This window comes from Rhinichthys klamathensis, unplaced genomic scaffold, assembly GCF_029890125.1.
Source record: "Rhinichthys klamathensis goyatoka isolate OS25496 unplaced genomic scaffold, OSU_Roscu_1.1 h1tg000384l_1, whole genome shotgun sequence".
Classification (NCBI taxonomy): domain Eukaryota; kingdom Metazoa; phylum Chordata; class Actinopteri; order Cypriniformes; family Leuciscidae; genus Rhinichthys; species Rhinichthys klamathensis.
In genome coordinates this window covers 7098-24996 of record NW_026606888.1, presented here as the reverse complement: position 1 = coordinate 24996, position 17899 = coordinate 7098, and the positions used below count along the sequence as shown (strand labels likewise).

Here is a 17899-nt window from a genome sequence, read left to right as displayed (position 1 = left end):
GGGTTAGGATCAAGGTTTTGTTTGGGTTAATTGCATGTAATTACTGTTATATTACTATAGCAACATGTAATGTGTAACAAAGACACTAAAATAAAGTGTTACCAATGTTTTTTATTTATTTATCGTGCATCAATTCTAGTCAAACTGAGTGTTTTTAACTATGCTATTTAGGATACAAACGATATGAAATTAGCCTTGGCAAGACTAATCTACCATTTTAAATGCAAAAATGCCTCAAATGTCATTTCCAGCACAGAATGATGTCAAACACAATACATCATTATCAAAAGTGTATAATATAAAAGTGTATAATACTTTTGATAATGATTTGACATTAACACTGTGTATTAAGGGGGTTTATTTTCTAAAAGTGCTTCATAGCTTAAGAAATAGGCCTAAAGACAGACTACTCTCCCTTACATGTGCAGTATGCACTCCCACACATGGCAGAAGAGCACACACAAACACAGACCCACACACACTTCCACGGAGAGTCACGGCATTCCCCGGATTAGAAACTCATTTCAGGTGAGCTCAATGAAAGCACAAGGGCATTTTGATGCTAATTCTGTACAGCAGCATCTCATCGAATTGGAGGTCTCTGAACCACTTAGTTTCTGCACCATTTAAAAATCAAATGGCATTTAAATACTAGAGAGAATTGTTGCAGTTCTACTAACTCACCAGCAGGTGGTGATAGAGACAGCAATGTCTCAGATTCATAGCTAAAGGCTAGAGTTTGTTTAGCTGACCTAGTTAGCTATGCAGTTTTGATAAATATATATTATGCTCAATGGTTGTGAGGATGGTGCAGTATGAGCGGACAACAGAAATGTCTCCCACAAAGAAAAAACGATATTCACTCTTAAAAATAAAGGCTCGTTATTGGCATTGATGGTTCCAAGAAGAATTCCATTGAATGTTCCATTGCACAAAAGGCTCTTTATAGTGGAAAAAGGTTCTTCAGATTTTTTAAATGTTCTTTACACTACAAAAAAAAAAAAAGTTATTTTGAACTTTTATTGTTCTTCTGTTTTATAACTCCTCTTTTGGAACCTTTATTTTTAAGTGTTGAAAAAGAGGGTGACCGCCAGGGTTATTAAAATTAATTAAAGTTTAATAAAAAATTCTGTTACTTGATATTAAATAAATGTTAAATAAAAAAAGATATTTACTTGTTATATTTTAGGTTTAACTTAATGTACAAAAATAACTTAAATAAATAAAATTAATAAAAACTATATAGACAATTTAAACAACTAATGAAAATGATAAAACAGAACTAATAACTAAAACTTTAAGAGCAAAATAAAAAAAACTAAAATAATTGAATAAAATATTAATAAAACTATGACAGTATCTCAAATGATGCTAAAATAACACCAGTGAAAGCTCTAACTTCCTCTGTTTACGCTCACATTCTTTATGAAAACAAAGTATAGCTTAGCTAAAGTTCTCTACCAGGCCTAGAAGGAACCTGCAGACATTTTCTGCATTTCCCACACTTATTTTAGTGGAAAGTCAGCGGATGTCTGTGGTAGGGATTTAAATGTGGTAAAATGTGTTTAATGAAGTACTAGACTACTATTGCTAGCTGAAAACATCATTAAAATGACCAAAATATGGAATAAACATACACAGAATGGGATGCTCAGAACTTTGTGAATGATGCTCGCTGACTCCATGTGGGCCTGCCGATGAGTCAATTTAACGCACGACTGAACGCGTCCCTATGGGCCGTGTTATGGAAAGTATGAGGCAGTCAGAGGTTGCCAGTGCTTTGAGCTCGGGTTCGGTCATTAATGCGAATCAATCTGAAGCGCAGCGCATGACGGGCACGCAAGGAGTTCCCTTGTTAGGCGAGGGAGTGTGTGCTGTTTACAGAACCGCAGTCAACAAAACAAGCGGCACGGGAAGGTTTGCCTGTTGCTGTGGCAACAAATTAGCTATGCTCACCATTTCTGAGCCTTTGGGGTAATTCAATTAGTTTTCGTGTGTTTACTCTGAAGCGCGTGCAGTCACCTGAGAGATTGATAAATGGACAGGGGGAAGAGAGAAACAAAGAGATACAGACAAGAGATTATGAGGACAGAGAAGTAGAGTAGGATAAAAAGGCTGCAACTGCTAACTACCTGATAAGAAAATATCCCCTTAAATTATTTTTGCAGGAGATGAATCTCTTTACAGCGGAGAACATCTTTCTCCTCTCTACAGATTGCAGTCATTAAGTAGGAGAAAAAGAGTCAATTTAAAGTCCCCATGAAATCAGAAATGAAGTTTGTGGGCTTTTAGTGTGAATATCTTAGCCTTAAGGTTATCTATAAGATAGTGTGCTCCAAAACAATGACAAAATTTACATTTAGAAGATGCAAGCACTCAAAACTTACAGTCTCTCACTTCCGCCAATATGGATAAACGATTTTGATGACATCACTTTGCACTTCAGCTTCTTATCAGATTTACACTATAAATAGACGCTGAAGCTGCGGGTGAAATCAGCCACTTGTTCACACAATTACAATTTTTTTATACGGTGAATGGCACATAGTGCACTATATAGGGAATAGGAAAGGATTCAGTGTAAATATGCTTTCTATTGGGGCGAGTGAAGTCTGATTTCGCGTTAGTTTCACACGAACCGCAGCACAGAGATAACACAGAGCCGGCGAATACCACAAAATATATCGGACCCATTTGAATTCTACACAGAAAATGCTATATTTTAAAGCAATATGGAGGAGATTAGGACAAACGGTTAGACAGACTCGGCATTAGAAACAGCACTTCAGTAGAAGAGATAACATCGGTGCCATGCACCAACAAAAATTACACACTTTTCAAACTACACATCCTCAGCATGATTACGTTCACTGTTTTCCTTGTCATTTAAAAGGGGAATCTATGTGGCTTTACCGAACTCAACGGCTCTGGCCGAGCTGTGATATAAATGAAACACTATTGGCTATTTTAAAAAAGGGGGAGGAGCTGTTCGATTTGTCCTGCCCTGTCTCTGTGTTTTAGAGGAAATTGCATCAACACACTGAATAACACTGCGTGCTTCAAGGCTCTTCGGTGGGACTTTAAGGAGTATAGCACTACCCTTAGCACTCAGAACAGCTTTAATTCCTTGGAATGCTGTCATACAAGTCATAAATTGTGATATATTGCACATTATTCAAGAAAGACTTTCAGTTCTTAAAGACTGTGAAACTGCAATGCTTAGCAACTGACAACCAATCATAAACTAAGCGATGCTTGTCTTGTTAATTATGCATGAGCTTTGTACAGTTGCAGAAACACTTCCTGCTTTTGGTTCCGGCATCTGAGGGAAGTTAAAAGGGTCGAATACAACAGTGCTGGAAAATGGGTAACTGGAGAGATACAGAATGATATGATCATTTTAAGATGACCAAAGCGAGCATTGTTGTGCTGTACTTGTCCAATCAATGTAATCAAAGCAATATAATATAATAGTATATATATTTTGGATTAAAAAAGCCTGCTGGTTTCAACAGTGAAAGCATGACCCCAGGGTGCATCTGGTCTTGAAATCATCCAACCTAATGGCTCTAACATGGTGGATGCCCAGACTATCACAGGCACGTCTATTTTAAACTCTAACAGTTTCTTTTATCAAATTACTTGGAAACCGAGTTAAAATCATATCCAAGTACAACACTGTTTTATACTTGACACATGCTGCTAATCACAGTATGTATAAATAAACATGAATAAAAAAATATTAATTCAAACATACATAAAGTTTATTCATGCTTCTATAAATAGTTATAGATCTGTTTTCCTAATGCACAAAAGGATTGGTTTTGTATTCCACTGAATGCTCAGGTGTGATGCACTCTTGCCATTTGCCAAAAAATGTGTTCATTCTGTGTGAATCTGACGGAGCAGTGATTTAAAAATCCACTCAAATCTTCACAGGAAAGCTCTGCACCATTCAGTGGAATGTAACCACCCTCTCATAGCCAGATGCGTCCTTTTACATGCACGCACACTGAATGCTTTCAGACTGATATGCATTTTCACAAGCAGACCTGAATAGCAGCGAGCTTTTGATCGCACCTGCACAAGAGAGAGAATGGCTGTGACTCCCTCCGACTGTCTGCCGTTCAGCTGTGGCTTCCCTCTCTCTGCTTCAGTGTCACTGTGAACTCCAGAGACGTGTCGCCAAGGAGACACATCAAATGCTCTATACATATGCATAACGCGCACCCACGCATACATATGTGCATGAAAGAGGTCTCCCGCACAAGACTCCCAGCATGCACTTTGCATACAGTACTACATTACTTTTAAAGGCATAGTTAAAGAAAGAAAGAAAAGAAAATTATGTCATTACTTGCACTCCTGTTGTTCCAAACCTGTGTGACTTACTTTCTTCAGTGGAACACAAAGGGAGATATTTTGAAGAATGTCCTGGCTGCTCTTTTCCATATTATGAAAGTGAATGGGGCTGTCAAAATGTTGCAGCATAAAAGTTTCATAAAAAAACAGTCCACATGACTTTGTAATACTTTTGTAATGCTAAAAATAGTCCACATGACTTTGTAATATTAATTCTAGTCTCATTTTGCAGTTTGACATTCCCAGTCCCCAGGTGAATTATTCCTTTAACCCAGTTCCAACAACCAACCACTTCTATGATCATGTGGAACATTCTCCCTTGCTTGTATCACCGTCATCTGGCACTAACAACCCAACAATGACTCATTAGCTGGGTGAATAGACAGACTGGCAAAGAGAGAGCAGCGCTACAGTCATACCCAGCATGCCCAGCAGCATTACAGAGTGGAGCATTAACCCCATACTGAGCCCTGAGGGGAGAGGAATGACTGCAGATTAACTTTATGTGCTTTTAACGTAAGCGCCCACAGCAAAATGTGATGGCCGAATGCTGAGCTAACACCAGTGAGACTGCAACACTCCAGTTAGAACGAAAGTATTCAACTCTTGGTTTGCGTGAGTGTGGGTTCTCTCTCAAAAATCTTACTAATCTTACCAAAATAATCTTACCAACCCCAAACTTTTGAATGGTGGAGTGCATATAATTTCATTATACTTATATATAAAAATTAAATTAAATGCCAATTTAAATATTTAAATCTGATTTGATAGCTAGTCATTGTTTTAAAATTGGTTTAGAAGTTTACAAAAATGACAATTTAATTAATTACACAATCAAATTACACAAAAATGTGAGAGAGAAACTATAGGCTATAGATATAATTAGTCAAAATGTACTAATTCTTCATGTTTTGTTACAACAAATATATGAATGATTGTGTTAAAATAAAAATAAAAAACGTACTAAAGTATAGTAAATTCTTCTTTCTGTCATTCCCATTTAAATCGAATTCAAATAAATTGTTCAATTCTGAATTTTGTCCTAACCTTGTTGATCTGTTCAGTTCTATGTTCCTGAATGCTCCCTCCACCACAGAGAGGCCTCATTCTCTCTTTCTGAATGCAACTGTAGCCGAACAGAAACTCAGACCTGGCTCTGTTCATTCTCTCTCAAGTCTGAGGGTGTAACTATAAATGATAAATGAGAGTGAGGGAAGTCTCTGAGGTCGGCCGTGTCAGTGAGTGAACAAAAATACTCACACACACACACATATATATATATATATATATAGGCTATAGTTGTATATTGATAGCCTAGTACACGAATTACATCTATGATGACTGTTTTAATTAGCGTGTCCGATCGGAGGTGCACATTGCCATGGTGCTTGTGTCATTCAGAAATAATACTAGCACTGAATGACCTCTAAATCTGAGTCACAGAAATGAATAGCCCTCCTCTCTCCTCAGAGACAGCTCCACAGAGCCAAAGCTTCAATTGAGTTCGAAAAGTGCAGATTAGATGCACATAATTGCAGACGTATGCCGGAATCTGGTTTCGACCTGAAATCGATTTCACGCGTGTGTTTGTCCTCAGCGCAAACAGTTGCCGGTGCCTCTGTGTCTTGTCCGCCGCTACCGCTCGATGTGTCCTTCTCGCCTTCACTCCATTCACAAGCGATCCTAAATCCGCCACTATGCGAAGTGTGTATCAGTGTGTGTGTGACGGATTACAGTGAGGCAAAGCACTGCTAAACCCCTCTATTACTCGATAATCCCACAGGAGTGTGTACACACGCTCACTAAGAACACGCAGACCTACTGACAAATACAGGCTAAAGATACACACGCTTGTGACAAATAAGAGGCAGAACAACACACACGCTCAGAGGAGACTGGGTTCGAACAGTTTAATGGGTCAAGTCTCAAACTAGCATCAAAATATATTAAAAGACACTTTAAAGCAATTACACAATCACTAATACATATAAATTAATTAAAGCAAAGCGAAACAATTTAATAGGGCTGAAACGATTCATCGAGTTACTCGATTACAAAAATGCCTCGAGGCAAAAACTCTGCCTCTAAGCCTCGTTGAATTCCTATGACGCGCACTATACGCGCAGGGATCTATATACTATAGCGCGTGATACAATTTGAATTTAGTTGGCACGATGGCGGGGAGTAAAGATGTCCATAAACAGCAGAGAATGTCTAAAGTTTGGGATCATTACATACTTAAAAGGGAAGAGAACAAGGTGCAATGTGTCTACTGCAAAATAGGCCTGGCATACCACAACAGTAGCCTACGACTTCAATGATTCAGAATCTGAACCGAAAACATCCACTCCATGCTGTCTCACCAAGCGTCGCTGAAACAAGGTAACCCAAATGGTGTGTTCACACGAACGCGAATAGAGCGTCAAATACGCGTCTATCGCGTCTAGTTAGACGCTTGAACATTCGCTCGAGTTCAAATTTTTCAACTTGCGCGGAAGACGTTCGCGGCAAAAGCGTCTCCCAATTCGCGTCATTCGCGACGCCCGGCGCGAATGATGCGTCTATTCGCGTATTTGCATTGACTTTATATGTAATCTACTCGCGCAAATAATTAAATTTGCGTTCGGTGTGTGAATCCCTTCACACACACACATGCACCCTCGTCTCTCTCACGCGCCAGTCGGATCAATTGCGGCAATGCATCACATATGCTTAAACTTTTATGTAGCCACGCAACAATAATTTCAGCATGCCTTCACTGTATACACCGGGACGTGATGGAGGAACAAATATTGTATTGCAGTTTTTGCGAGACCTTGTTTGTATGTCCAAATAGTTAGACAACAACAAAAAATGAAATTCCCCAGCCTGCTTCTCCAAATCCACTCGTACTTTTGGGGAAGACATTTTAATCGGCTACCAAAGTAATTGAGCATAGAACATTGTTGGCACTTATACTAAATGGGTAAAAATTGCAATAAATAGGCTTAGTTTTGGAGCCAAATGTTGAAGTTGGAATAAATACCAGTTTTTTTTGTTTTTTTTTTGTTTTTGAGAAATAAAAGCCAAATGCTTGATAATTTTACAGCCACATCATTTTTGTTATGCATTATTTGTTTTGGTTGTTTAAAAACACACACAATTTTTTTTTATCGATTACTCGATTAATCGATCGATTAAGTGCTAGATTAATCGATTACAAAAAGAATCGATAGCTGCAGCCCTAGAAACAAAGCTTACGTTTTATAAGTATACTATTACGATTATTATTAGATATTATGAGCTGCTTATGAGCTATAAATAAATAAAAAATTCAGCAATACATTTTTATCATAAAATATTTTATTCTTATAATACAATTTTTCAATATTTTTTTTAAGTGATTACAACTATTCGAATGTTAAAAAAATAATGATTATTATTAGGTATTATCAGCAGTACATTATTTTTAATATTAGGTATTGTGAGCGGTATATTATGATTAGTTACTATTCATTATTATGATCGGCATATTAAAAAGCATTCATTTAAAAAAATTCTGATGTTTTTAATCATAATATTTAATCATTTTTATAATAAAATCTCATTTTAAAAATTGTAAAGGGACATTTTGAATGCTTAGAAATAACATTAGAAATTCATGATTATTATTAGGTATTATGAGCAGCATATTATGATTAGTATTAGGTATTATGAGCAGCATATTAGGATTACTATTAAGTATTATGAGCAGCATATTACAATCAGCTTATTAGCTATCAATTGAAAGAAAAATGCAACTGCATGAAATTAGCTTCTAAAATTACTTAGAAAATAATGCAAAATACAAACTAGTGGTCTCAGACTTCTGGATAAAATAATACAGTAAAACAGTATAAAATAATACATTTTAGTAATGAAATCATTATTTAACCAAACAATAAATAAACACATTTAGTGTGTGTCCATAGCACTGTAAGAGCTTTCTGCGTCCGTGCACCGCCACTCACTGTCCTTTTGCATAAAAGACCACCGACCCATGTAGCAGCATGCAACACGCAGCCACAAACCTCAGAGCAACAGCCCATCATCACGACTGTACTGCTGAGAAAACCGACCCCTGCATACAAACTCACAGCTGCATCACGCCGAACCCGCAAAGACAGAACATAAAAGTGGACCTCCACCGAACACACACACACAAACTATGCACCAAAGCACAGCATGAGGCCCTGTTCAAAGCCATTCACACACTGTGAACCACGCAGAGAAGTCTTTATGTTCCTAAGAGAGCAGGGCCACAGGACGAAGGCTCTTTGAATTGTGGCAAAATGGGACGAAGTGCAATTGTGTTTGGTGTGGCTTTGTTTGGCTCCGCCGTGGCTCCGCGGTGCTGGCCAAACTAAGACAGACAAAAGGGTTGGTTTGAGGACACTGCTGTGATCCATAACAATACTCACGTCTGCCCACACTGCACAGATTGGCTGATGTCCTGTACACATCATCAGGTCTGGGTCACAAAAATGTATTGGAAATGCTAATTTATGAATGTTACTGCATTAGATAACAACATACCATACCCAAATGGCATCTCGAAAGAAATAATGCTAAAACTACATTTTGAGCCATCTTTTATTTTGTCTTTTATTTGTTTTATTCTGCTTTAAATAAAAGGTGCATATCTTAAACCGTATAGCTTTAAAAAAAAAAAAAAAAAAGTAAAATCATTTTGTGTCAAATATATGTGATCATTTGATGGATTGTTATTAGTTACATTTTGCTGCATTTAATTTTTTACAATAGATCACCTTTTGTCATTGTACGCACTGACCTTATTTTTGTGAAACATTTTGCGTGTAAATTGTGCTTTAGGTATCTTTCTTCAAAACAAATGTCATTTGGTTTGACATTTTTGTAGCACGTAAAGAAAAAAGAAAAGAAGAAATAATAATAATTATAAAATTATTTTAAAAATTAATTCAATTTAAAAAATGAGTTTAAAGAAGATTAAAAAGAAATAAAATAAAATAATTCAAATCCAAAACCAGTTCAAAATCATAACACATTGTGCTGTGATCTCTCTGTTCAGGCTAAACAGAGTGATATCTCCTATCCTGCGAACGCTCTCTTTAGCAGTCCTGTGATCATTCATTCATGACCAATTAAAGATTTAGATAACACTGAGGTAATAAATAGAGGGTGAGAAATGAGCATGACGGGCCAGCTCCCCACACAGACCACCTAAACCCGAAAACAGCACGAAACCCGATAGCATGAGAATCACACGACCTGGTGCGAACGAGAAAGACTATAGTGATAAATTCAGCCGCAATGAAAGACCCCTGACGGTGCTTTGAGTTTATGTACGAGGCAAACAAATATACACTCTTTTCTTCTTGAAGCTCATAAAACACATTTCATGTTTTTTCTGTAAGCACCACCAACGTCATTTTTTGGCATTTTAAATTTTGCTGTTGCTTAAACATGCCCTGTGATGTGGGTTACAAAGCAGAATATTGACGATTATTCATTGTGAGTAATCAGGAAGACAAAAATACAGCAAATGTCAAACTACACTCAATACATCAGGATTCAGGTCGACCTTGATATAAATGGAAGCTAATAGCAGCAACACTTCTCAGAATATAACTTCACATTCATAGCTTGGCTCTCCTTGACCCTGTTTTCAAAGGACAAGGATTTTTAATATAACCTCTATGAACCTGCGTGTTTCTATCCTAACAAAGTTGTAGGTTTTACGGAGAGAACGAGTTTGTAATGCAATTCATGCAACTTGACGCCACATATGAATTGTATGTCTTCTGCGTCGAGCTCCGCACCTCTGACCTCAAGCTCGTGGACACTGGCAGAGGGTCAGCGGGTCACCTTTCACACACGCCACCAAATCCCTGGCCTGTTGGGAGCTTGTTTGGAGGTATATAATTGATTTCCAAGAATAAGCTGCAGTCAAAACAAGTAACAAGTAACTAAAGAAGTTTGAGAAATAATATCAACATTTTAGTGATGGAATGTTAATCCTTGTAAAAACTATTTGTGAATGCATGCACTTAATTCACACTGACGTCTAGATTTTCAGCAGTAACAGTCTGACCTCTTGACCCAGTCTGTCAGACATAAGACCTCTGCCACCTGAGAATAAGAGCAACAGTTGTTTGGTTTCAGGCACAGCTTAAATGAACCACTTTGGTGATTAAAAAGGCAAAAGCAAACATTTGTGCTCTTAAGTCTCTAAAGGCCATTCAGTGCAAGAGGTTGTTTGGATAAAGGATAAATGTGTGTGTATTTAGAATAAATGTATTATTAGAGCGAGCATTAGTGCATTGTTGAGTATCAAAGTAATTTTTAAGGGAAGTCAGTTCACTCTGCAGTCATATTTGTAATACGCCCAGGCAGTTATTTCTAACCATAACTGTACAGCTCCTCTGCTTAAATACTGCTTAAATAGGTAAAGACTAATTAAATAATTCTAAATAAAGAAAAAAAAGTTGCACTCAAAACTAAAAAAGATAATTTTACAAGTGAATTTAAGCATCACTCAATTATAATGTACAGTATGAAAAATGGATATTAATTTTGAGATTTATTTACATTTATTACCTCTTAAAAAATATTTATTTTAAGTGAGCATTAGATGAGAGCATATCTATTATACATGTAAAAGAAGAAATAAGCATGAACAATTAAATATCTAATATTGGCCATAACAATAAAAATAAAATATATGGGGAATTATTTGATAAATGAATAAATAAATAAATAAAAACTAATAAGCGATATGGTACCAATCTATCATTCATCCAATTTAAAATCAGAAATAAAATATAATGTCCTTAAGCTCGAAACTCATTACTAAATAAATAAATAATAAAAACAGTATTCTTAGTAGTATGTATTTATAAACTGTTTTCCTCATGGGGACCAAAAAAAATGTCCCACAAGGTCAAAGATTTCTGTTATTGACATCTTTGTGGGGATATTTTGTCCTCATAACGTAGGGAATAACTAAACACACACACACAGAGAGAGAGAGAGAGAGAGAGAGAGAGAGAGAGAGAGAGAGAGAGAGACCAGTTTGAAAAACCCAGTGTCTAAATAAAGCACAAGATATGACCTTGACTACATAACCTACACCTGCAAGACAAACTCTGCAGTCAAAATAGCCCCTATTAAGACCAAGAATTCATATATTTTTGAGCTCTAAATGAACATTTTTGGTCAGAAACAAGTAACTGCCACTCAAAAATTTGTAATATCGCCATATTGTCACAGTCAGCTGGTCATCCCTGCTGATTCCCACCCCTAGGTCAAAGGTCAAATGAGTTCTGGGAAGTTAATATCACAGCGTTTCAGAGAGCTGGATGTTTATTCCTTTACCGTTCTTTCAATGTTCCAGAACCTTTGACTTCCCAGCGGCTCCAGCGAATGAGGGCCAGTGTGCTGGGAGACATGTTTATGCCAGCAGTGGATGATAGGGCTGAACGATTTTGGAAAATAATCTAATTGCGATTTTTTTAACCAATATTGCGATTGCGATTTAATATGCGATTACTTTTTAAGTTCTTTATCTTCTGTATTATTCGACAAAGACAAGCAATAAATCATTGTATAGTATGGATGGGAATCTTTAGGCACCTCATGATCTACATTTTTTCGTAATTAATATTATTAATAACAGTTAAAAACTTTATTTGTGTAATTAAACGTATTTTAAAAAATAATTATAAAAAAACATTTTAAGAATTTTAAATAGGCTATATAAACGAATATAGCTTCAAAATATAAAAGCTAGTAAATAAAGAGGAACCAAAAAAAACATATTACAAGCAATAAACAAAGAGTCCTTTCAGTATTTAAAAGTAGGCTGTCTGAACGTTTTCCATTCAAGAGCTGTGAGTGATTTGTCTTCTCAGTTTAAATACGATAAGCTGCATTCACACTAATGCACAGATCCCTTTTGAAATATTTGAAATATAAGATGTGGTTTGTCCTGTTGATTTAAGATATGACTGACCGTGTTTACATTCATTTCGCGTCATAAAAGCATTTTTAGATGCCAGTACATTAACCAATGAGTCGCTCACAGCCGCATGCGCGACCGCTCTTCACAAAGCGCGCGTGAGTATTTTAAATTGTAAGCAGCCTTCTCAGTGATTTTCATATTTTTTATATATAAGCCAACTACATTCCAAAAGACATAAATAATGCCTTAGTCAGTCCCTCCAGAAAAACGCGATTATGCGATCGCTGAATTCAATGCATAATCAGCCAAAGTCCGCATATTTATGATACTCCGCAATTTCGCCGCATAAATTGCTGATTTCCGCGCAAAATATGCGGGGCTTGCATGATTTCATAATCCCCGCATTTTCGTCGCAAAAAAGTCACATATATCTTAGCAGAAAGTTGGAAAATGTTGCGTTTGCTTCACACAAGAGCAGCCGTTTCCCCTGTTGCCATGGGAACGTTTTGAAGTGACGTAATTACGCGACGTGAACATCATTGAAAAGCTGTAAAACAGAAGCACACTTTATTTTTAAATATTTCATTTATTCATTTTTACTGAAGTTGTAGCATATTCCTCTAGTAAAGCTACAGAACTTGTTTGACTCATCAATGTTTTGTAAGTTTGATGTGTTTATTAAGGTCTTGTAACGCGTTGTGTCGGGAAGAAAAATAGGGATAGCTCACAGCTGAAGTTATTGCAGAGGCCAGACAGACTCACGGAGGCGATTGGCATCTCACAACTCACACTTTATTACCAAATCGAACTCGTATAACTGTCTGTCACGCGTTCTACCGTCCACATCGTTACTTAATAAACAAAATATGATAAAATGAGTAGCATCAAACAGAAATTACCCGCACACATGGGGTGTTCAAGGCGCACATACAATATAATACTGCAGACAGCGCGCAGCTCTTAAAGGGGCCACGCCTTATTTCCACTCGTTACAGTCTGAAATAAAACAAGATGAGAAATTAAATATTTCCAGCACTTTCTGTGATGTAGTATGCCTGCTTATCATAGGAAGTAATAAGAAATGACTCTTTACATTAAGGTAGTAGCCTAGTGAGAACAGGGTGTTGGGGGAATCACTTTTTTTTCTCTTTTTCATCAAACCGCAGTTTTTGCAAGTTCACGCAATTTTTGCAAGTTCCCGCAATTTTTGCAAGTTCCCGCAATTTCATCGCAAAAAATTGCATAAATATCCCGCATATTCCATCGCATTTTTAAAGAAAACGGGCCGCGTAATCAAGGATTTTTGCCCGCAACAATCACAAAAAAACTTTGCGTTTTTCTGGAAAGACTGCTTAGTAGAGCATTTGTGAGGAAAAGTCCGGCGGGCGAGACCGCGAACTGCAAGTGTAACATCAAGCAAAGCGGCAACCAGTGCGATAAAGCCCGCGAATGTCCTTGTAATCGCTTAAACCTTTCCGAACTTTATGAAAGATTATTTTTCGTAAGGTTCGAGCGGTTTCGCGCGCGCGTGTGTGTGTGTGTGTGTGTGTGTGTGAGAGAGAGAGAGAGAGAGAGAGAGAGAGAGAGAGAGAGAGAGAGAGAGAGAGAGAGAGAGAGAGAGAGAGAGAGAGAGAGAGAGAGAGAGAGAGAGAGAGAGAGAGAGAGAGAGAGAGAGAGAGAGAGAGAGAGAGGGAGGCAGAATACGGCTGTTTCTAAAGCACACGCAGCGTCATCACGCATCTGTTTAAAAACTAAGCTCAGACTCGATTCTGAAATTCTCTGAATATATTATTGTACATTATATATTAATTATATATATTGCATAATATCACATAAATCAAACATAAACTGTTCTTTCCTGTATGCCAGGACTATATGCGTAGCGTGCCAAGTTGATGCTACATCTGCAGACTGCTTTTCTCTCGCGTGTCACATGACCAGAGTGTAATCGCAGCTTTTGCGGTTTAAAAATCGCGTTTCAACATATCGCGATATTATCGCAAATGCAATTAATCGTTCAGCCCTAGTGGACGATTCATTCTGAACCTTGAGCCGTTCAAAACTCATTAAAAGAATGAAAATAGATGTATGATACATGTCTGCATGTGAATGTTTGAAAAAAAGAATCTAAAAGCGTGCAAACAGGTGCGAACGGGCACATCTATGTGGATGGTTGGAAATGTAGCTGTGATTGCGAGGTGCTTTTGTGTTTATGCTAGTAATTTATTTATTCTCCCTCTTTCTAGAAAGTGCTCCACTGAGATCACAGTGTGAAAGGACACAGTTTTAAGTGCTGAGGGGGAGAGGGATTCAGGCACAATGGAATGCCACCACTACTCCTGCCAAGAACACTTTTCCCATGCGCCCAGGAGCCAAGACTTCCCCCAACAGCCAAGAATAGCACTGCTGTCCTCACCAAACTCTCACTCTCACACACACACACACACACACACACACACACACTAAGCAAGCATAAGGCTGGGTTCTGAAGCACCCAAACTTCCAACGAGTAATGTGTGCAGGACACACACCTGACAAAAAATTTATTAGGATACAAAGATCACAGATGACTACTGTAGTTCACCCAAAAATTCAACCTCATGTTTCTCCAAACATGTGTTTGTGGAACACAAAAGAAGAAATTTTGAAAGATGTCCCAGTGTATTTTGTCTTCCCAATGAAAGTCAATGGGGTCCAAATACATATTACGCCCTTTTGCAAAGTCATGATTTTGTTCTTGGGGTCTACTAGTATAGGTTTTCATGCTTGGATGTTCAAAAAGCATATTTTTCCACATGTGCTCTGATTGGCCGGCTGCACCAGTGTGTTGTGATTGGTCAACCGCTTCGAGTGTGTTTCGGAAATGTCACGCCCCTTACCATAACCATGAGTTTCAACATACTACTAATGCAACTCAACCAGGCATCACCCCCTTTATTGCACATGTCTTGGGTGGGAATTATTTAAATGAGAAATATTGTGATGTTTATGTTCCCGGAAGAAAAATCAAGACTACAATCGAGGTGTTTAAAAATCTAAAGAACCAGTATAAATAGTACAAATAGTTTTTACTCTACAATAAGGTTGAGTAAATGATGACAGCATTGACTATCCCTTTAATGTTTTCATAAGCACATCGCACTTTGATCTTGCAGATCCTCCACCTTTTTAAAATGACATCACACTATATAAATGGACTCTGAAGCATTCCAATGTGCTCTCAGCATCAATTTGTCGTCCATTTCTCTAGGCTATTTTTTTTTTCAAATGTCTTTTGAGAAGAAACCAACAGGAAAAACACATTGCCGAACCCAACCTTTGCCATATTAACACTTGACGGAAGATTAGGACGTTCAGAAAGCATTAGGAAGCGCAGGGTAAAAAACAGCAGCGTGAGTGTGATGAACTGCTATGCTTCACCACGCGCACTAAGAGGCCAGTGACCTTTAACAGGATGAGAGCTTTTACTCTAAAAGCCCACGATTGGTTAAAGGAGCCTTGGCATAGTAGAACTATCTGAGATGAAAAACTGAGCGAGCGAGACAGACACAGAAAAGAGAGCCTCAGCTCATGAAGTACTAATTTCCATACATCTCTGTTAATTACCCTCAAAATGAGCTCATATCAAGCATTTAACAGGCCTGTCCGCGAGCTAGCACTGCCTGTCTGGCCATTTGTCTCCCGTATCCTGATTTTCTGAGTAGTCATGCGCTGATATATTGCCCAGGCTTATTAATCAGCTCATATTTGGCCATTTTGAGATTATAACTGCATCTGTGTGGCTGATTAATTTTGGTAGTTGCCTTTGTGTCAGTTTCAGTATGGTCTATGATTAATAGACATTTGATGCAACAATTTTACATTTTGTCTAATTTAATAGATATTTTAATGAATTCTATAATAAGCATCAAAATTTGAGTGAAAAACTGAACTGAAAAATAAACATGGAGAATCCTATACATTGTGTAATAACTGTTTAAAAAAATTATTTTAAAATCTCAAACCTTCTATATGGTAGTTTACTTCTGAATGTTGGCCAAAATCTTATATATGCACTTCAAATTTAGTCTCTCTCTACATTTTTTAAGACACAAAATAATAATAATAATAATAATTGTAAAATTAATAAAATATAAACAAAAATCTATAAAAAAAATAATTATATTTACATATATATATATATATATATATCATTTCTAATATACTTTTAAAGAATTCAAATGATAATAATTTTAAAATAAAGTCTATATACAGTACATAAACACAAATATTATACAAGACAGCACTACCACATTTAAAAACAAAATTTTTGCACTACATTGTATATTCTGCCAACAGGGGGCGCTTATGGGATTCATTCACAAATCTACCTAAAATCTGGGTTTGTGACCATAAACAACAGAACAGAAATTTCTGATCGACATCACTTGAATTAGATTAGACCATGCCTACACTCTTGAGAACATGGGCCCGTTCACACACATATCTCAAATGAACGTGTATTATTTGCTAATGAGACACTTAACTGATGTCTCTGAACCCACTGCACGTGCACATGCAAGTGTGTGAGCATGCTACAGTAAACCTGTGTGTTACAGTACGCCTGCGACCGACCGCGCTTCAAGCATGAATCATTAAAGCTGTGTTGTCCCAAGCGGGCTGCGCTAGCTTGCTTTTTCCTGGAGGTGTTTAACGTGAAAGCCTGGCTTTCAGCCCCAGTTGTGTTGTTTGGTAAACAGCTCTGTTGCTAGGCAGACCTGTATTATTGCTCCACCAATCAGGGCCTGTATTGGACAAGTGAATAGGACACAGCTTAAGCAGGAGTTATTTTTACAATTGCTCTCCAGATAACGCCCCTGCACAAGTAGTAAAATGCTAAATTAAAGGTCATGGCTATCAAAAGGTACGTGTGTGTGTGTGTGTGTGTTCTGTAGTCATACCTCATTCAGTTGCCTCCAGTGTTTTAGTGAGTGTTGCGGCCCATTGAAGTTGTTACAATCTCAACACGGTTCTTAGTCTCAGTGCAGGCCTCCAGCAAAGCCTACGGACACACACACACAATTTATTACTCAATAACACAGAGCTAGCAGCCAATACACAGTCACCAATAGGACACACTCCTACCCTTGAATTTCCGTCCTGTCTTGAGGCTGTGAACTAAGCGATAAACGAACATGATCCACGTACAGATGCACTCAGGTGCATTTACTCTAGTAGACACTCATACTACTGCAACTCTGTCATCTTACAGCTCCACTCCCTTCAGACACTCACAACACAGAACGGACCGCTATGGAAACCCGAGTAACAAGACAACACAAAGGCGGAGGTGTACAGTGAGTGTGCTCTTTAAATAAAGACGGTCCTCATTAGAGCTGCTCTCAGATCAGAGTTGAGCTCAGAAGATCTGTTGCTTGACTTTGTTTGGTTTCTTTCAGTAACCACCTGCGGTATTCCATAAGGCATAAAACGGGAATGACATCACATCCCTCAACTCCCAGAAGCACAGATCTTAGATCAGTATTCAGGAGTAGGACTCCACAGCACAGATTGCAGATAGCAGCGAGGAAGCCGTGT

At 37.7% G+C, this 17899-nt stretch overlaps 1 protein-coding gene across 1 annotated transcript in view; it reads right to left on the bottom strand.

The window, feature by feature from the left end:
- The window catches only part of atxn1a (ataxin 1a), a 32441-nt gene extending 14857 nt beyond the window's left edge, over positions 1-17584 (bottom strand). The window contains exons 1-2 of the mRNA XM_056233947.1: positions 17447-17584; positions 17263-17363 (exon numbers count right to left, since the gene is read on the bottom strand). The gene's annotated coding sequence lies outside the window, so the exon portion shown is untranslated. The remainder of the gene's footprint in view (positions 1-17262; positions 17364-17446) is intronic.
- Positions 17585-17899: the final 315 nt, after the last annotated feature.